Source organism: Atractosteus spatula, chromosome 3, assembly GCF_055471065.1.
Source record: "Atractosteus spatula isolate fAtrSpa1 chromosome 3, fAtrSpa1.hap1, whole genome shotgun sequence".
Lineage (NCBI taxonomy): Eukaryota > Metazoa > Chordata > Actinopteri > Semionotiformes > Lepisosteidae > Atractosteus > Atractosteus spatula.
The window spans coordinates 68,159,609-68,179,952 of NC_142708.1; the positions used below are offsets into that span (position 1 = coordinate 68,159,609).

Here is a 20,344-nt window from a genome sequence, read left to right on the forward strand (position 1 = left end):
CAAAAGCACATACATCCATTTCTGTTTCAGTGTGTGTGTGTGTGGTCTCCACAGTTCCAGCAAGGAGACCCTCTCTCTTCTGGGCACATGTGGGACTCATGTGTGATTTCTGGAAAGAAAAGCGATCTTAACCCCACCCTGTCGCTCGCCTTGGTTTGATCTTGGAACCCGTGAGAGAGAAGCCGGAATTCTTGCTTCTCTACAAAAAATGAAATAGCCTAAGAAAAGCTGTGAACGAGAGGAGCCTGATCTGGAGCTCCAGAGCTGGGCGCTTTGGTCTGCGAAGACACAGGAAGAGCAGGCTTCTCCACACTCGCTTTGAAGCCACAGTCCCGGTGGATTTAAGGACCAGCTTTGCAACTGCTCGGGATCTGGGAAAATAGAAAACAGGTTTATTGACTTTGCGTCCCAATTAATTACATAGGTTCAATGGGACTGGCTGCCTCCTAAGACCAGGTCCCTCTTCAGAAATGAGTGATTCATTCACCCTAAGTAACGAGCGCCCCAGTAAACTTTCCAAATGAAATCTTTTCAAGAACCATAATCGAGATTTTAGACAACATCTGATTGCAGATACACTTAGTGCAACCAGCAGGCTTAGCAGGCACTAATATCCCGGGACCAGAATCTTTAACCTTTTTAACCCTGAGAGTACAAGTTCACTCTCCCAACGTGTTTTCGATTCATGGTGATACCTTTATGAACAGATGTTTCCTGCACATTATACTGTATTTCAGCAGCTCCAAAAAACGTGCCATCGCAGCACTGCCCCCGTCATCATAAGATCAATCTCTCAGTCTGCTAAGGATCCTAATCCGGGCAAGAAGCAAAGAGAGTAAAACCACACCACTTTTGTCTTCGGCTGTTTCATTCCTCTAATTAGATGCCACAGAGAGGAGATTACACAGTTGCAAGACGAGTGTTGTGCGAGCTGGCCCCAGGTGTGCCCTGGGCCGGCCCCCCTCCGCAGGCTGTGCCAGCCTGACCTTGCAGGTCCTGTTCCACATCTTGCCGTTGGCACCCGTTGTGTTTTTCCGAAGCCACGCGCCTCCGGGCGTTCTGTTTTCCGCCTGTTCCCATCCTGCCCCTGCCCTTCTGATGCGCCGTTCCGTGCCATCGTTGTCTCTGAGCGTGTCGGAGCCCGTATCCGCAGCCTGCCTGCCCCCGCCTCTTCTCTCCAGACGGGCATCGGGGCTCAACGCGGGCCTCTCCTCTGCCAAAACCGCTCTCCGCAGCACCTGCCCGGCAGCCAGCAGCTCCTGCACGTCCAGCGTGTGTGTGCGCGCGCGTGTGCGCGCCCGTGCGTTTTTGTATTTCTTTAAGGTTATATCGCAGTGCTGTAGTAAAGGCAGTCGTTTCTTTTGAATAAACCACTGTGCTTCCACGCTCTGTGGAAACTGGAAATTGCCCCTGTGTATTGCACGCCAGCCTGTGATGTCAGCAGCTGGAAGATGAGGTGTTGGTGCATGCTGTATTTTGTGCCTGGTGTTGTGCCCTTACTTTGTCAGGGCTGCTGGTCTCAGACCAGCTGGGGTTCTGCAGAAACTATACATGCTGCCTTAAAAAAGAAAACTTTTTTTTTTTGTTTTGTTATCAGTTTGGCCAATTTTCTTTAGTTCCAACTTGGAAGCACTTTAATAACCATCAGACCTCGTCTATAAAAACAAGTCAGGCTGTAAACTGGGGTTCATGTGCAGGTCTCTCTTTCTCTTTGGCTTTCTGTTTTATCACTTGGCTTTGCCGCCTCCCTCCCTCTCTGTATGACAGCCTCCTGCGTGGCGGCGCGGAGATCTGAGATCTGACAGCGCTTTGTCTGTTTCAAAACCCAGAGCAGTGCAGCAGCCTGCCCGTGACCTTTTGGTGCTGACACGGACTGAAAGGTCACGGCCTGCTTATATAGCAGCCCTCTCCCCCACTCCCCATCTCCTGCTCCTGACTACCTCCCACTCTGTCTCTGACAGGCAGGCAGACAGATGGGCGGGCAGACAGGCAGACAGACAGACAGACAGACAGACAGACAGACAGGCAGGCAGGCAGGCAGGCAGGCAGGCAGGCAGGCAGGCAGGCAGGCAGGCAGGCAGGCAGACAGACAGACAGACAGACAGACAGACAGACAGGTAGGCAGGTAGGCAGGCAGACAGACGGGTGGGCGGACAGACGGACAGGCAGGCAGACGGACGGGCAGGCAGGCGGGCGGGCGGACGGGCAGACAGACAGGCAGGTAGGCAGGCAGACAGACAGGCGGGCAGACAGACAGACAGACAGGCAGACGGACAGGCGGGCGGGCGGACAGACAGACAGGCAGGCAGGCAGGAAGGAGGCGGCCGTGGTGCAGACTTGTCAAGGCAGTGTAGCCTAATTAGAGACCTGTTATCCCGAAAGGCAGACTGAAGCAATTTGTTTCTTCTTGGTTGAGTGTGTGTGCTTTTATGGCTAACACTTAAAAAGACTTTGGTTTCTCATGTTCAAAACACCACGGGCAGCAGCAGAAAGGGGAGCGTCTGTCCCGCGCAGGCGTGGAATGTGGAACACAGGCTCGTTCGGGCTGACTCTTTGTTTTGAAGTGGCGAGTGAAGGCCCCCCCCCCCACACACACACCAGGAAAGAGAAGCCGGAATGCCGGGGGAATCAAATAAGAAGAGGTTTCTGGAGCACAGAAGGGGGTGGAAAACATAAGAAAATCCCAGGAAATGTTGCTGGGCTCTTAAAGCGACAGCAGGAGTTAGGTCTGATCAGCATATAAACTTCATCCAAGTGTCTGCCTGTGGAAGACCGGGCTGCTTAGTTAATGCCGTTTAGAGATCTGCAACACTGGCGTGATATTCGTATTCTTTGTCTGGGAAGCCTCAGGTGTTCGAGGAGAGGCCTGGCAGTGGGGGTAACGAGATGCTCACGGTTGCTGTAGCGGTGCAGGTACCAGCCGGAGGAGTGGCGCAGACCGCGCTGTGAACCCCCAGGGGGCAGGTGAGCCTGCTGGCTCTGGGTGCGGATCGGGCCGGTCTGGTCTGGGCCGTGGTCCTGGCCCACAGTAGACAGGGCCCAGTGCCACTGGAGGCGGGTGGGCTGGAGTCCGCCTGCTTATCCCCGGCTTGCCGTGCTGCAGCACCCCCCTGTGGTCGGGCGCGGGAGCCTGTGAGCTGCAGTGCTGTCCACAGCCTTGAATCCCAGTGGTCTCCTCTTAGCATGACCGTCTACAAGTCTGCGACGGGTGTATCCAAGCCGCTGGGGGGTAGCACAGTGCTGTGTAATGGCGATGAGAAGGGGGGATGGTTTTGTGTTCTACTATTTTGTCCTACGGTCATTTATAGAAAATGGAGCTAATAATAATAATAACTTCTTAGACCTATAAAGCGCTTTTCTGGACACTCCACCCAGATCGCTTTACAGGTAATGGGGATCCCCTCCACCACCACCAGTGTGCAGCCCCACCTGGATGATGCACCAGTACTCTCCCCACACACCAGCTCTCAGTGGGGAGGAGAACAGAGTGATGAAGCCAGTTCAGAGAGGGGGATTATTAGGAGGCCATGATTAGTAAGGGCCAATGGGAAATTTGGCCAGGATGTCAGGGTAACACCCCTACTCTTTTTGAGAAACGCCCTGGGATTTTTAATGACCACAGAGAGACAGGACCTCGGTTTTTACGTCTCATCTGAAGGACGGCGCCTGTTTACAGTATAGTGTTCCCGTCACTATACTGGGGCATTAGTAGGGGCATTAGGGTCCGTGGGGCAGTATCTCACACGGACCGCAGGGTGAGCGCCCCCTGCTGGTCCTACTAACACCTCTGCCAGCAGCAGCCTTAGTTTTTTCGGAGGTCTCCCATCCAGGTACTGGCCAGGCTCACACCTGCTGAGCTTCGGTGGGCTGCCAGTCGTGAGCTGCAGGGTGATATGGCTGCTGGCAAGAAACTGGTTAGCAAGAAAAGAAAAGCCAAGCAGGATACTTTCTCACAAGCCTGCAAAACTATGATCACAAGCCTGAAATCGTCAGCCCCTACATGTTGCTTCTGCGGCTGATGAGGTCTGGAGGGGTCAAGCAGTTGTGCAACAGGAGCAGGGCAGCGGTGGAGCCAAGTGCATTGCTCAATTGTTCAGATCTCGCAAAGACGCATTTTAAGATGTGATGAGCTAGGCTCCTGGTATTTGAACCACTTTTAGAGAAAGTGAGGAGTCCCAGAGGAATTCCTACTGTCTTTCACGTTTGCACAGACCTCTTCCAGTCTGCTGCACGGCAGGGATTTGGTAGCAGCAGCAGGAGCTGGTAAACAGAAGTCTGGGAGGAGGTCAAATTATAATCTCAAACTTCCGCGCTCTGATGTGCAAGTATGTGCCAGCTGTCACGCCTCCCTGCCCCCCAACTTCCCCCCTGCGGCAGCCTCCCTCGTTCATTCCTCGCAGGTGAGGGAGTGTCGGCCGGGGGTCTGTGACTGCGTGTCTGTGGGTTGGTTGGGGAGTTGCTTCCTCATCAGGTGTGCCCGTGATTCAGGTGTGTAGGCCTGTGTAACCAGAGCAGGTGCACGCTTGGGTGTGTGTATAAACGACGGTGCTTAAGCCCTGATGCAACCTGAGGTTGTTTTTGGCACAACAGCGCTTTCACCTTCCCCGGAAACTGAACTAAACAGTCCTGGTGCCAGAAGCACAAGTCTGTGGCCGATGTGTCATTCTGCATGGCCGCAGATTAGCCTTACAGCCTGGCCTGATGATCTTCCAGAGTGTGACGGCCCTCCCACAGGTGCACACAGTCGACTGATCTGACAGGACTGAGGTGACTCCTGAAAGACTGCAGGGGGTTCCTACAGCCAGGTTGTAAATGGCGGCGGCAGTGAGTGGTCAGCGTGTAGAGGACACAGCGGGCAGAGGAGATATCCGCCTCTGCCTGTGCAATGTAGCTGGCAGAATGAGTGAGCCTCCGGGCTGCGTGCCATCGTGCTTGTGCAAGCTGGCGCGCGTAGCAGATCTGTCGGGGTGCCCTTCAGGAGAGGGTTTTGAGGTGCTAGGGAACTTAAGCTGCAGGAAGGCTCTGCTGAGCTCTGAGCGCTGTTTTCCCTTTGCTGTATGATTCTTCAGCTGCAGCAAAGTCTTGGTCTTGGCAGCTGTGTGACTTCGTGTGCGTTCTTTCCTATTTGTTCAGTAATAACGTCTGGATTCTTTATGTACAGTTGTTTGGAGTGAATCTTCATTGCTTCCTTCCCATGTTTTGGCTTCTTTCCGCTCCTCTTTTCCACGATGTTTCTTTTCCGCTGAGCATCCACATCCTGGATCTCCTTTTTCCACGGACGCCGACCGGCACGAGCTTTTGTCGGCAGACGGAGCGAATTGATTAGGAATGTGGGCGATTCTGCTCGATAAGGCATCTCCTTCCGCCTGAGCTGGAGTGCACAGGCCCTGGGAGTGTGCGGGCAGCCTGGTTATTCTGGGGTACCGGGCAGCGGCAGTGCTGCGGCGTGCTCACAGCCCTGGGGAGCGGAACAGTGCTGCGCTCACTCCAGCGGGACTGACTAGCGCCTGACTCATGGCTCTCTCTCCCACAGCCCGAGGGCAGGCCTGCTCAGGCACAGATCGCTCTGTTCATGACACACACAGCCTGCGAGTTACATTGAAGTGTGTCGGTATCACTGTGTCTGGGTGCTGGGCTGCAGTGTGTTCAGTATCTCGGTGTCAGAGTCCTAGGCTGCGGTGTGTTCAGTATCTCGATGTCAGAGTGCTGGGCTGTAGTGTGTTCAGTATCTCGTTGTCTGGGTGCTGGGCTGCAGTGTGTTCAGTATCACTGTGTCTGGTTGCTGGGCTGCAGTGTGTTCAGTATCTCAGTGTCTGGGTGCTGGGCTGCAGTGTGTTCAGTATCTCAGTGTCTGGGTGCTGGGCTGCAGTGTGTTCAGTATATCAGTGTCTGGGTGCTGGGCTGCAGTGTGTCAGTATCTCAGTGTCTGGGTGCTGGGCTGCAGTGTGTTCAGTATCTCGGTGTCAGAGTGCTGGGCTGCAGTGTGTTCAGTATCTCAGTGTCTGGGTGCTGGGCTGCAGTGTGTTCAGTATCTCAGTGTCTGGGTGCTGGGCTGCAGTGTGTTCAGTATCTCAGTGTCTGGGTGCTGGGCTGCAGTGTGTTCAGTATCTCAGTGTCAGAGTGCTGGGCTGCAGTGTATCAGTATCTCAGTGTCAGAGTGCTGGGCTGCAGTGTGTCAGTATCTCAGTGTCTGGGTGCTGGCCTGCAGTGTGTTCAGTATCTCAGTGTCAGAGTGCTGGGCTGCAGTGTGTTCAGTATCTCAGTGTCAGAGTGCTGGGCTGCAGTGTATCAGTATCTCAGTGTCAGAGTGCTGGGCTGCAGTGTGTTCAGTATCTCAGTGTCTGGGTGCTGGGCTGCAGTGTGTTCAGTATCTCGGTGTCAGAGTGCTGGGCTGCAGTGTGTCAGTATCTCGGTGTCAGAGTGCTGGGCTGCAGTGTGTTCAGTATCTCAGTGTCAGAGTGCTGGGCTGCAGTGTGTTCAGTATCTCAGTGTCAGAGTGCTGGGCTGCAGTGTATCAGTATCTCCGTGTCAGAGTGCTGGGCTGCAGTGTGTTCAGTATCTCGGTGTCAGAGTGCTGGGCTGCAGTGTGTTCAGTATCTCGGTGTAAGAGTGCTGGGCTGCAGTGTGTTCAGTATCTCGGTGTAAGAGTGCTGGGCTGCAGTGTGTTCAGTATCTCGGTGTCAGAGTGCTGGGCTGCAGTGTGTTCAGTATCTCCGTGTCAGAGTGCTGGGCTGCAGTGTGTTCAGTATCTCGGTGTCAGAGTGCTGGGCTGCAGTGTGTCAGTATCTCAGTGTCTGGGTGCTGGGCTGCAGTGTGTTCAGTATCTCGGTGTCAGAGTGCTGGGCTGCAGTGTGTTCAGTATCTCAGTGTCTGGGTGCTGGGCTGCAGTGTGTTCAGTATCTCAGTGTCTGGGTGCTGGGCTGCAGTGTGTTCAGTATCTCGGTGTCAGAGTGCTGGGCTGCGGTGTGTTCAGTATCTCAGTGTCAGAGTGCTGGGCTGCGGTGTGTTCAGTATCTCAGTGTCTGGGTGCTGGGCTGCAGTGTGTTCAGTATCTTGGTGTCAGAGTGCTGGGCTGCAGTGTGTTCATTATCTCGGTGTCTGGGTGCTGGGCTGCAGTGTGTTCATTATCTCAGTGTCTGGGTGCTGGGCTGCAGTGTGTTCAGTATCTCAGTGTCTGGGTGCTGGGCTGCAGTGTGTTCAGTATCTCGGTGTCAGAGTGCTGGGCTGCAGTGTGTCAGTATCTCGGTGTCTGGGTGCTGGGCTGCAGTGTGTTCAGTTTCTCGGTGTCTGGGTGCTGGGCTGCAGTGTGTTCAGTATCTCGGTGTAAGAGTGCTGGGCTGCAGTGTGTTCAGTATCTCGGTGTCAGAGTGCTGGGCTGCAGTGTGTTCAGTATCTCCGTGTCAGAGTGCTGGGCTGCAGTGTGTTCAGTATCTCAGTGTCAGAGTGCTGGGCTGCAGTGTGTCAGTATCTCAGTGTCTGGGTGCTGGGCTGCAGTGTGTTCAGTATCTCAGTGTCTGGGTGCTGGGCTGCAGTGTGTTCAGTATATCAGTGTCTGGGTGCTGGGCTGCAGTGTGTCAGTATCTCAGTGTCTGGGTGCTGGGCTGCAGTGTGTTCAGTGCTCAGTTCTCTCTCTCAGTGTCTTGGGGACGTGGCTGGTTTGACACCAGGGCAGTGCGGTGAGATGTGACCCTGGTGGTATTTGCTGGGTTTGTCACTTCCCACACGGTGACATTTACATCTGAGGTGAGACTTCGAGCTCTTGACGAGGTAACTTGCAGTTCTGAAGCTGCTTTTTGTGTTTGAGTGCCGCTGGTGCAGGCCTCTTGAAAATCCTGCGGTACACAGAGTCGAGACACATGGATATTAACTCCATGAGGAAAGTGCAGCATCACAGTAACACAGTAGTGAAATCGCTGTAAAAACACAGTGAAGTGGAGTCAAGCACAGTGAAATCTGTAAAGATTTGTGTAGTATTGTGTGGGAAAACATTGAAATCATTATAAGAACACTGTCAAAGTTCAGTTAAGCACATGGAAATTGTTTCTCAGCCTCATTACCGTCTTGTAGCTTGATTTGAGTAAAGATCCCAGTGGCTGTTCCTGAGGGTTGGGTGTGATCCCAGTGTCCTGGTGAGATCCCACTCCGTTCCGCGCAGTCTGGCCTTCCTGCAGTGCCGCTTCGCTCAGTTTCTGCCTGTGTGACCCCCTGGGGTGAGCCGGGTCCCCCCCCTCGTGTGCCCCTCAGTTTCCTCCTCAGCGTTTAGCCAGGCTGCTTCCATTTGGGTAAGTGGGGCAGCCTGGAGCCCGGGCCGCCCGGGGTGGCGGAGGGGAGGAAGTGATGGGTAAATGGAAAGTCATGATAAAGGTTTGCCAGGAAATCAGATTGACGAGGTAGAGGAGAGGGGGAGGAGGAGGAGGGGGGGGGGGGGTTAGCGTAGTGAACGATATCAGCCCCGCCCAGCCGCCACAGCAGGTGTGCTGCTTGTGAGAAAGCGTGTGTGTGTGTGTCAGAAAGTGTGTGGGTCCTGCGCGTGAGGAAGGTGGAATTGTCGTGGGGGCGTCCTGGAAAAATGCGTGACGGAACAAAGTCCTGCTTCCTGCAAGAAGGGGAAAAATCTTCCTGTCGAGTTTTCCCGTCTCTCCCTCTCTGGTCCAGACAGCGGGACCAGCAGGTGGAAGGCTTGCTCCGTGAACGGGCTGGCGTTCCTTCGGATCACAGGCGGAGGACTGGAGGGCACAGCCTCCAGAGTTTGCGTGTTTAAGAAACAGTGGGTCCTGCAAAGCTCCGCCTGCTGAGGGCGGAACGAAGGAACTTGATCTCTTCAGCTTTGGACGCGGGCCGCGGAGGGGGGGGCGAGGTGGAACTGAGGTGTTTGAGGGGACGAATCGGCAGACCCCCCCCCCCCACCCTGCGAGAATCGGTGAGCTCAGCGCGGGGTCTCACCGGAAACCTGCCCTTCCGTTTCAGAATGCGCTGACTGAGCCAGGAAGATGTTGCTCCGCTGAAAGGCAGAGAGAGCGAGAAGGACAGAGAGAGAGAGTGGCGTCCCATCTCTCCCAAGATCACCTGTCCAGGTAAGTCCAGCCGGAGAGCAGATCTCTGTTTCCCGAAGACTCGGTTTTCGCTGCCTTTGGGCTGGAGTGGGTATTGGGTTTTGCTGTTGTTCCTGCCCCCCTGTGGGACCTGCTGGAGAGCTGGTGTTCGTGCAGTATCCGGAGGAGGAGAGAGTACGGAGGGAGCCAGGAGAGGAGGGGACAGGAGGAGTGTGTGAGGGAGGAGGAGGGAACACGTCAGTGTCTGGAGGCCGGCCTGTTTCTCTACAGCTTGAGGACTCTCCCTGGGCTGTTTTCACAGCACGTTTAGGAGCAGGTGTAGCAGGACAGACAGCTGCCCAACAAAGAAGGGGACATGAGCATCTCAGGGAAAACAGGGTCTTCCATCAGGGAGAGGAGGAGACAGAGGGAGCAGAGAGGACAGGAGGAACGGGAGAGGTAAGGAGGGAGGGACGGGAGTGAAGGGGGGAGGCAAGGAGGTGAGAGGAGAGGGGGACAGGAGGGGAAGAGGTGGAGGGGGAGGAGGTCAGAGGAGAGGGGACAGGAGTGAACGTGGAAGGAGAGGAGGTGAGAGGGGGACAGGAGGGGAAGAGGTGGAGGGAGAGGAGGTCAGAGGAGAGGGGGACAGGAGGGGAAGAGGGAAGGAGAGGAGGTGAGAGGGGGACAGGAGGAGAAGAGATATAGGGAGCGGAGGTGAGAGGAGTGGGGGACAGGAGGAGAAGAGATATAGGGAGAGGAGGTGAGAGGAGAAGAGACAGAGAAGAGGTGGAGGGAGAGGAGGTGAGAGGAGTGAGGAGGGGAGGATTGAATGTGGGCTCTGAGGGCAGAGCTGTACAGATCAGCAGGGGGGAGAGATCCACACCTCCTGAAGGCCCTGAGAGAGGCAGGATGGGAGCAGTGCAGGATGGACAGACGGCTGTGTGTCCTGCGTCAGAGAGGGCAGCCGGGACGGGGGCGCCGGTGTCGCACTGGACCCCTGGTCTCAGTCCCCGGGGGCTGTCAGTCTCTACCTGTCTCTGTCCTCTTCCTCTCGCTCACTGGCTCCCTGCTTCTCTCCATCAAAACCTGACGACCCCTGTTTCTGGGTGATCTGTGACTTTCTCTTCCTCTTTCGGCCCTTTTCTGTTACTCTCTGGTCTCTCTCTCTCTCCGGGTCTCTGTTCCTCTTTTTCTCCGGTTGTTCTGCTGCGCTCTGACCTCTCTCTGTCTTGAGCTCTTGTCGTCTTCTCTCTGAAACGTGCCGACCTCGGACAGCGCACAGAACCCCGCTCGGCATGGGCAGGCGGTGGGATTATTGTAGTGAGCGTCATCCTGTTTGATCATTCCGATTGGGATCTTTTCAGCAAACACCTGTAGTGCTGCAAGTTTGTTTTTTTTATGCATGGATTGGTACACAGTTGAAAGTCTGGTATTATCGGTATCGGAAACGGGCGAGGGGATCAATATTTCAGCTACACTGTCGTAACGCAGGCAGGCTGGCACTTCTGGGCACCAAGAACTGTGGGAGTGGGGACCTGAAGCCCATCCGTGCCAACATGAGTGAGATCCAGTGATTACGGGCTGACGTTTGTAAGTCCTGATGCGCAGGTGTGGCAGGGTGTTGCCAGCCTGCTGCAGTCGGTCACCCTCTAAGTTTGAGGATGCCCAGCCAGGCTGAGTGTAGGGATGACGCAGAGACGCCCGGGGTGGTCCCGGTGGCGGTCATGTCCGGACCGCGAGAGGCCCGAGCACGCATGGTAACAGCGAGTCGGGGTTTTGTTCGTCCTTTCGGTGGAGGAAAACCAGCCCAGGCTGGTGAGCTGGTCGGCTGGGAAGGCAGCTCGGTACAGTGCACGCTCCGTGCACTTGTGTGTTCGTGTGTGTGCGCACGTGCGAGAACCTTCCCTCTCCCAGCCCCGCCGCCCGCACAGACGGCAGACCGCGCCACCCTGTCATTGAGCGTCTCCAGGGCCGTCATCGCGCCTGTCCGGGGATTAAAGGCACCCTGCTCAGGCAGGCGCGCCTTCCCTCGCCGTAAATAGCGTTTAGCCAGGAGCCCGCTCCTGTCCGCGGGGCGGGCAAATTACATGGTGGCGCCCGCCAGCGCCGACACGCTCTCAGAGCAGCAGGACCTCGCGCCGGCGGCTCGTACCCCCTCATCAGCGTCTCCCCGCGGCATGCTGGGAGTGGAGCTGCGTCACCTGTGACCGCCGGCCTCCTCCTGCAGGCTCTCTGCAAGCTCTGGCTGTTCACAGGGAAGTACACAGTACACAAGCACCCTGCTCTTCTCCAGGCTCTGACTACGCTCGTGCACACTCGTGCACGTTCTGGTCACAAGCAGGGCGCACCACAGGGAGGTGCGGGAGGTCTGGCATTGTGTGTGCCCGGGAGCACCGGCAGCAGTTCATCAGCAGCAGGAGGAGGAGGAGGAGGGGGGATGTGTCAGCAGGACTGGCTGTACTCTTCCCCACTTCCTCAGCGCCGTGACTCACCCGCCGGACCTCTCATCCTCCGCGGCGGGAGCCCGCGCGTGACACGGGCACGCGGCGCAGAGACGCAGGCAGCCGTGAGTCAGCCACTCGGGAATCCCGGGGACTGGGAAAGGGGGAGAGGAGGAGCTCCAGCAGAGGGATTCCTGGGGCAGGGAGCTGGGTCCCGCTCCAGCTCAGCTCGGGAAAGTATTAGTGGAAGGAGGAGAGGGGGGACCGAGGGTGCGGTGGACATGAAAGTAGATCCATCTGTCTTTCCGCGCACGGCACACAGGCTGACTCAGCACAAGCCCCTGTTGTTCAGACCGGTGCCGGATCTGAAGCCAAACTTGAAAACACACGCAGCCCGTGCCAGGCAGGATCGACATCGCCCACCAGCTCGAGAGAAGCCACAGAACAGCTCCTCCCCCTCAAACGGCTGCCCAGAAAGGCCTTGGGGGTCTCGGCCCTTCCCACCCCCCAACAGAACAGTCACAAGCAGCAGATGTGTCCTTGTGAGTACAGGGCTTTTGTAAGGAAGGAACAAAGATGCTAAATTTAGACTCGGGCCCCTCCTCGTAGGGCCCATCAGTGATCTGAGCGCAGAGAGCCGGGGTTGTGCTGGACAGGCCAGCAGGTGCTGCGTTCTCCTGCTGTAATTATACAGTGTCATTCTTGGCTCAGACCGCGCAGATCAGGTCAGTTGCAGAGCCCACCCAAGCTGACAGCCACTGCGATTCGAGGATGTTAGGACACACCTGGGAACGGGCAGAGATCAGGCCCCTCCCGGCCTGCTACTGCCCCGCACTGCGCCCCCGTGGAGCTGGGAGCTGTGAGCTGTGACCACCAGCCTCCTCCTGGCTCTCTGCCAGTAGCCGGCTGGGAGGGGGCCTGATCTCTGGCTTGTAATAAGATAAGATCACTTTATTGGCCATATACAATTTCTTGTATTGGGAATTTGTCTTTTCGCAGACCCCAGCTTGCTCTCCATGAGACACACAGACACACAGACAGGGAGAGAAGCGTGGGGTCAGAGCGCAGGGTCAGCCATTTATATGGTGCCCCTGGAGCAGCTGGGGTTAAGGGCCTTGCTCAGGAGCCCAACAGAGTAGGATTCCTCTGCCGGCCGCAGGATTTGAACCGGCAACCTTCCAGCCACAGGCGCAGACCCTTAGCCACGGAGAGCCACCACTCCGCCCCTTTTTTTATTTTTAAGAGGCAGGTCTCGGGGAAACAGACAGCCATATGGTAAAAAAAAGTGCTTTTATTTACAGTGGAAGAAAACTCCCAACAATACACAAACACCCAGCTCTTCTTCAACCTCTGACTTCACTCTTGCACATCCTTACCGGTGTCAAAATACACCCCAAAGTCTCTTCCTCAAAAACCTGACATCCTCTAGAACCTCACAGCAGCATTTCCCAATCTCACAAGTTCCACAGTCAGCCACTTCCTTCCCCCTCTCTGTCTGGAGCAGCACAAACAGCTCACATCTCGTGTTTCCTGAACATCAGGTACAGACCAACACAGGCAACTTCTGCTTCCTGGATTTTAACTGTCACTCGTCCAGATGTCATCCTTCAATTGGTCACAGGACCCGGGAGGGCGGCTCTTTCCCCAGTGCATTGTGGGGATTGTGGTCCGGACAAGAACCTCGGGCTTGTCTGAGTCTGCCGCCCTCTGACAGCGCGATTAAGCGCTTGCGACTGTTAACACCCTGTGACAGAGTGAGAGGAACTGACCCTCCCTGTGCTCCGCCCCCCCGGAATTAGATGAATTAGATATGGAACCAGAGGTCCTGTTGTGCAAGGCTCTGCAGCAGAAGAAAACTTGGATAGAAACCTTAGCCATCCTTATCCGGAATTATTTATTTAAAAAAAATGTTTCCATATCAAAACACTTGACGTTACAGAGTTACTTCGACAGACTATATTTCAATTATTCACAGAAACGTGTAGGTATTAAGAATATAGGAGCAGTTAAAAACGAGAGGAAGACATTCAGCCCATCCAGCCTGTGTAGCTAAGCGATCCCAGGATCTCCTCCTGCTGTTTCTTGGCTGGATAGCTTGTTCCACACTCCCACAACTCTTTGGGTAAAGAAGCGCCCTGTTCTCAGTTTAAATACACTGCCACGTAGCTCCCCACTTGTGCTCTCTGGTTCGTGTTTCAGTGCACATTCTGAAGAAGCCCTCTGGGTTGACTTTGTCGGTGTCTTTGGAGAGGTCTGTATCTCGTACTTTTTTCCGCTTCGGACTAAAAAGGTTCAGTTCCTTCAGCCTGTCATTCCGCCCAGGATGCATCTCATTGCTTTTCTCCGGGCTCTCCGATTCCAGAGCAGCAGTATAGTTCTGTAACGTGGAGACCAGGACAACAATCTGCATGAGGCCTCACTAGTGTGTTATACAATTGTCACATAACAGCACTCTCAAAGTGAGGGATCTATGGCTTTTTGCCAGCCAAGAGCATCTATTTTTAGCTTGAGTGTGAAAATGAGCTTTCTCATCTCCGTTTGCCTCCCTGTATCCCAGTTGTTAATCGGCCCTGGCTGATTTTAATTAAAGTATCCTCTGCGGCACACAGCGATGTTAGGCGTTCGAGTGGCCGTGCCAAGCGGCTGGAGGGAGGCGTGTCCGTGCCCCTGTTAAAGTGCTGCACTATACAGTACAGCACCGTGGGATTTGTGCAGATATATTTTTTTACACTTTTTACCTTCCTAGCTTGGAATTGGCCAGCGGGTCGATGTGCTGTGCTGTGTCCCAGGATAACCTCCAGCTGTTTCTAGGTTGGGATAGCTTGTTCCACACTCCCACAACTCTTTGGGTAAAGAAGTGCCCTGTTCTCAGTTTTAAATACACTTCCACATAGTTCCCCACTTGTGCTCTCTGGTTCGTGTTTCAGTGCACATTCCACTGGGTTGACTTTGACAGTGGCTTGGGTGATGTTGGGCGTTTCTCCCTCGTACTCTTCTCTGTTCCAGAATAAAATGTTCAGTTCCGTCAGCCTGAATGCTCTTCTCTGGACTGATTCCAGAGCTGCAGTATCTGTTCTGTAACATAGCAACTCTAAATGTGAATCTGAAACTACATTTGAGATCACAGATTTACCTAGTTTACAGATGCCATAAATACCGTTTTTACTGTAGTGGGTGCAGTATAAACTGCAGGCAAGAACGAGCATTTGGCTCAGTTTCCCTTTATTTGACTCTGTAGTTCAGTAGTTGGAGCATTGAACAACAGCACTACAAACTAGAACATTTCTGTCTGGTTTCCTGGACTGCAGCAGCTCCTAAATCTGTACCTTTGAATTAATGCACGGGAGTGCCAGATTGTCAAGGGGGAGGAGCACAGTGTTTTCAAATCTAGTCCCCGACAGTGTGAAGACAGTGCACATTCACACACACACACACGTTGACACTGCACACACTGATGCTCCACGCACACATTGTCACTGCACACACACTGATAATGCACACGCACACTGCACACACGCCGATACTGGGCACACATACGGACACTGCACACACTGATGCTCCACACACACCTTGTCAATGCACACACACTGACGCGCAACACACATAGTGACACTGCACACACTTGATGCTCAACACACACACATTGTCAATGCACACACACTGATACTGCGCACACACATTGCACACACAGTGTGCGTGCATACTGACTGCACTGCATACCTACAAACTGGCACAGTCTCTGGGCTCCGAGAGCAGAGAGAATGAGAGCAGTACAGGCTGGCCTGCAGGAGGCAGTCTAGAACTGGGGACACAGAGCAGCCCAGTGCTGTCTGCCGCCATGAGAGATTGAGGGACACCAGCACTCCTGCCCAGGCGCCAGGGAGCCTGACTGTTCACTGCTCGAGAATTGAACACATGCACGCTTGTGCGATCACCCTCTGCACGTACCGTATCGCTGTGCACGCACACGGGTCAAAACCCCCCCTCCAGCCTCCGCTGGCAGGGGTGAGAGCCTGATGTCTGCAGGGTGTGTGATCAGCAGCACTGTCACTGTGTGTGTGTGGAATAATGCACCGCTTAAAAAAACCCACCCACAAACACACGCATGTCTTAATGCAGCCCTGTGTTAAAACGGTAGAGGGTATCTCTCTGCAAGCAGGTGGTACAGTGCTCCCCGTGTACCTTCTGTAAGGGCCTGCTCACGGCTGTGTGGCAGAGCTGGCCCTCTCCCTAGATGACACCCCTGGTCCCAGAAGTAACAAGGTGTGTGACAGCTGAAGTTATTTAGAGGCCTGTTGAGTGGTTACTAAGAGGCCGTGCCCGGTTACTAAGGCGCTCCAGGAGCCTGAAACAGAACGGGCAGGCCTGGGGGGGGCCGGGGGTACCTAGCTCTGTCGTGTCTGCCTGTCTGCCCTCTCCTCGGGGCCACTGACAGCGGAGAGCGAGACGGGCCCTTACAGTCACTGGAAGAGGAACTGGGGGGCCAGTGTGATTTTCATAGGGGAGGGCCCGAGCCTCACTACTTCACTACTCTGCATGAGCTCTGCCGGGCGGAGTCACACCTGGCACCGGGGCTCGCCCTGTGACTAGCGGAGGAGAGGAGCGCGCTGCGGGAGCCGGACCCCCTGGGGAGGACTTGTGTGTGTCAGGCTGTGCCCAGCCCCCCCCCGCCCAGGCAACAGGCAGCCAGGATTCCCCCCCGGGCTCCCAGCTGGCTCGGCGCTGCCCCGGCGCTCGCGCCCTCTCCAGCACAGAGCAGTGCCGCCAAGCTGAGAGCAGGCCGGAGGAGCGGCCTGACCTGCGCGTCGTGCTTCCACCACTCAAGCGCAAAGCTGAAAGTGTCCTGTCTCCGGGACGAGGGGGCAGCGTGGACGCTGTCTGTCCTGCCCCCTGGGACGAGGGGGCAGTGTGGACACTCTCGGTCTGGTCCCCAGGACCTCCCGATCTGGGGGTTCGCCTGGCAAACGCCGTTCCCCATCTCGTGATGAACCCCAACTCCTGAAGTGTGTGCCGGGGGTGCCCGCGTGAGGGAGGAGGCTAGCGGTAGTTCCTAACTCTCTGTCTCGGGGACCCTCAGGTCCCGATTGTGAAGGTTGAGGGGGCTCCTTTGATTCGACTGAGTACTGGATGAGATCCCTTTGAAAGACCGCTGCAGGCAGTGAAGAAGCGAGAGCTGGAGCATGTGCGGTTAGGTCTGGTGTTGGACTGAGCAGGACCCTGCAGGGGTCCAGTGTGCCCACAGGTCTCCAGCTCCCCTCTTGATGACCAGTAACACTGGCTGTTGTCGACTTCATTGGGCCCAACTAACACCTGGTGCTCGAGTCTTCGAGCACCGCTGCTCGAGGCCCTGCTGCGGCTCGAGCCGAGATCTCTCTCGGTTTTCTGCTTCAGTGTCCCTGGCACGAAAGGCTGCTGCGCTGGCCCAGGCCTGTGTCCCTGGCGAGACAAAATCAGCCGGTTTAACTCCAGCCGACACACGGGCAGCTTAATCAGTGCCGTCCCGGACCTGCCTGGCCGCTGGCCCCTCGAAGCTGGAAGCCCCCCCCCTCCTCCTCCTCCTCCTCCTCCTCCTCCCGGGTCCCGTGGCGCGGGCCTGCAGCGGGATCCGGGCCCCTTCCCGCGCTGGCGGCTCGGGGAAGCTGGCCGCAGGAGCGCGTGACATTACAGGCTGATCCAGCGTCTGGCCGGGAACACGGAGTCCCAGCCGCCCCCCCCCCGCCCGCCCGCCCGCCCTCCTCGTCTTTGAATCATGCTGCTCACATTGCCTGTGACGGAGCGCTCCTCTCCTCGCTGGGCGAATCTCATTTGCATTTGTGTTCAGCGGCACTTCTAAATAAAGGCCTCTTGTGCACCAAGCCGGTTCGTGTGATAAGGCGGTTCGTTGAGGTCATGGAAAATTCAGATTTCCTTTTCTTCCCCCTGCTTGTCCTTCGCTCTTTTTTTTTCCCTGCTGCTCCTGATTTCTGTTCCCCTGGGCCTGGCGCTGGCCGCGCTGATCTGCTCCCCTCCTTGAGGTGCTTGACGGCCTTGAAGCCGGGTGGCCTGCGGTCAGAGCCGGGAGACTCTGGCGCGTACAGGGCAGAGGGTACAGAGAGGGCGGCATCACCGCGCACGAGCACTCTGGCTCCTGGGGTGGCTCTGCAGGGTCTGGGTCGACATGCCTGCTGTCCTGGGTTCGAGCCCCAGGGCGTCCTGCTGCGTGCCGGACAAGCGCCCCCAAGACGTGTGAACGTGCTGGTCACACCTGGTCACTGTCCTGCTGTGTGGACAAGCGTCCCCCGGATACATGAACGTGCTGGTCACTGTCCTGCTGTGTGGACAAGCGTCCCCCAGATACATGAATGTGCTGGTCACTGTCCTGCTGTGTGGACAAGCGTCCCCCAGATACATGAATGCGCTGGTCACTGTCCTGCTGTGTGGACAAGCATCCTCCAGATACATGAACGTGCTGGTCACTGTCCTGCTGTGTGGACAAGTGTCCCCCAGATACATGAACGTGCTGGTCACTGTCCTGCTGTGTGGACAAGCGTCCCCCAGATACATGAACGTGCTGGTCACTGTCCTGCTGTGTGGACAAGCGTCCCCCAGATACATGAATGCGCTGGTCACTGTCCTGCTGTGTGGACAAGCGTCCCCCAGATACATGAACGTGCTGGTCACTGCTCACTCTCCTGGTCACTGTCCCGCAGTGTGGAGAAGCCCCCCCCTCAGACGTGTGAACGTGCTGGTCACTGTCCTGCTCCGGACAAGCGCCACCAAGACGAGCTGGAGCCCACAGGTCAGCCGGAGAGCTGGAGATCCGGGCCGATACCCGAGGACACTGGATGTCCCAAAGCGGAGTGACCCAGCAGCGCACAAGCGGCACAGGCGTCCCGAGTCACAGTTTTTGCAGAAGCTTCATAACCTTGCCTTGAACGCCATTACTTTCTTTTTCGGGTTTTTTTTTTAAATCTTTAGATGCACAAATGCGGGTGTTGGATCGGCGTTCCACGGCTGGAACGTCAGCTAAGCCAGAACGTGGTTTTCCAGCTGCGAAAAAAAAAAACACGCACGCCGAAAAGCACCGCGCCGGCTGCGGTTAGGCGGATGTGTCGTGATGCCGGACCACCTTAAAAAAACAAAACAAGAGAGCGGAAGCCGCGTGGCTCCGAGGGAATTCCGAGGGCGAGGGCGGGACCCGGGAGGTGACGTCAGGCGGGGGGCGGGGCGAGTCGGGGGCATTGTCGGCGCTGAGTGCGCGATGATGTAAGCTGGAACGCAAGCAGACAGCATGTCCTTTTAACAGCGATTTAAAGGCAACACGACCGAGCCGACGGAGCGCAGAGAAAGGGGGGAGAAAGAAATCTTACCGATTACACACATCACCCCCCCCGCTCTCCCCCTTACGATACTGACTCACAGCCACGGACAGGAATAAACTACTACAGCACCCGTGGTAACACGCTCCACAACAGAGGGATACAGAAGACCCGGCGCGATCACATTTTCTTCTATCCACTCCGAGCCTGCCTGCCTGCCTTCCGCCGGCTTTTTCGCCGCGCTGTTGGAAACCTTTGCTGCCTTCAGCGAACCGGGAGACGGCGTATCGGCACCGAGGGACAGAGAAGGCGACTCTTCCAGCACACGCAGCGCCTGCCCGGATCCTAGCGTCTGTCCTGAGATTCAAGCCGGTACGACACTCGGGATACACACTAATCGCGATTCCCCCGCCGGCGGGCGAGAAACGCCGGTCCGTCTCGTTTCTGGACGGCGTTAGCTGCCGGAGCAGAAGAGCGCGGTGTCTTGTTAGGTTTCGTCTTTGAAGCAACTTATTTCGTTTCCATGTGTCTGTGTGTTTGTGTTTGGTTTTAAAACCACGCGGATCAGTTTCTAAACGGAGCCTTCTGAAAGAGCTATGTCCGGGAGCGGGTTTTGATGTGCAGTACAGTACAGCAGCTGGATACAGATCGGATCGCTCGACAGCCCGTCCTGACCCGAGCTGTCGCCTCGGGTGGACTGACGGCGCGGTAGATAACTCCATGCAAATCGATCGGGTTTAACAGCTGAACCCTTGAGGGGTTGTGTGTGTATGTGTGTGTGGAGAGGGGTGAACTGGTGTGTCCCGGTACCTCGAAGTGTGAAATAGACCCGGGACAGTGAAGGTGCGCTCTGCCGAGGACTCGGGACACGAGTGGGAAAGGCAGGTAGGTCACGGTTGTGTTACTATAGCAATGCCTGGCTGTAGCGCTCTCGCACCGCGGCTCCAGGAAGACAGGGAGGGGGTGATCTGTGTCTGGGCAGGGAGTTAAATACTATTATTTTAAAAAGCGGAAGACTAGCTGGCTTCCTTTTGCTGTTAACCCTTTCGGGGCTCACAGCCCAGGCGCTGTGAACAGGCGGCTGCTCTGCTGCCGCCGGCCGGGCTGTAGTAAACTCTTCAGAAGGAAACGGGGGCTCTGATATGTGCCAAGTCAGCTAATTGCGTGGCAATGAGAGGTTGCGATAAGGGACGGAGACGTGGATCACCCGGGTGCTGATCTGGCGCTTTCCTTCCTTCTGAATGGCTGATGAGAAACCCCTTTTCAGCGGATCGCCCCGTTTCTTCTGCAAGCTAGCCTGACGGCTGCCCTCGTCACGTCCGTGGGGTCTGGCTTCTCAGATGTGCGGCGGCATAACAAAAGCCCACGTGTGATCGTGGGAGGCAGGGGAGGGGCTGCGTGTGGGGGTGTTCTGTGATGTAATCGGATCCCACGCCTTACTTTTTGGTGGAGTAGTAAACTTGCGAGACGGAGGGGCGGGGACCCTCTGGACTGTTTTTTTTTCTTACGCGGTTTGCGTGTTTGTCGTGACGGCAGTGGCTGGGGGGGGGGGGCGCACACACGCGCGCGCGAT

At 56.0% G+C, this 20,344-nt stretch overlaps 1 protein-coding gene across 3 annotated transcripts in view; it reads left to right on the top strand.

Annotated features, from left to right (window-relative positions):
• Positions 1-20,344, top strand: part of kdm6ba (lysine (K)-specific demethylase 6B, a) — a 124,158-nt gene that overhangs the window by 67,995 nt on the left and 35,819 nt on the right. For 2 of the 3 annotated variants that reach the window (XM_088910072.1, XM_088910073.1), the window contains one exon: positions 8,968-9,074. The gene's annotated coding sequence lies outside the window, so the exon portion shown is untranslated. Of the gene's footprint in view, positions 1-8,967; positions 9,075-18,810; positions 19,144-20,344 lie in introns of those variants that run through there. The other variant, XM_088910074.1, reaches the window with a different exon arrangement.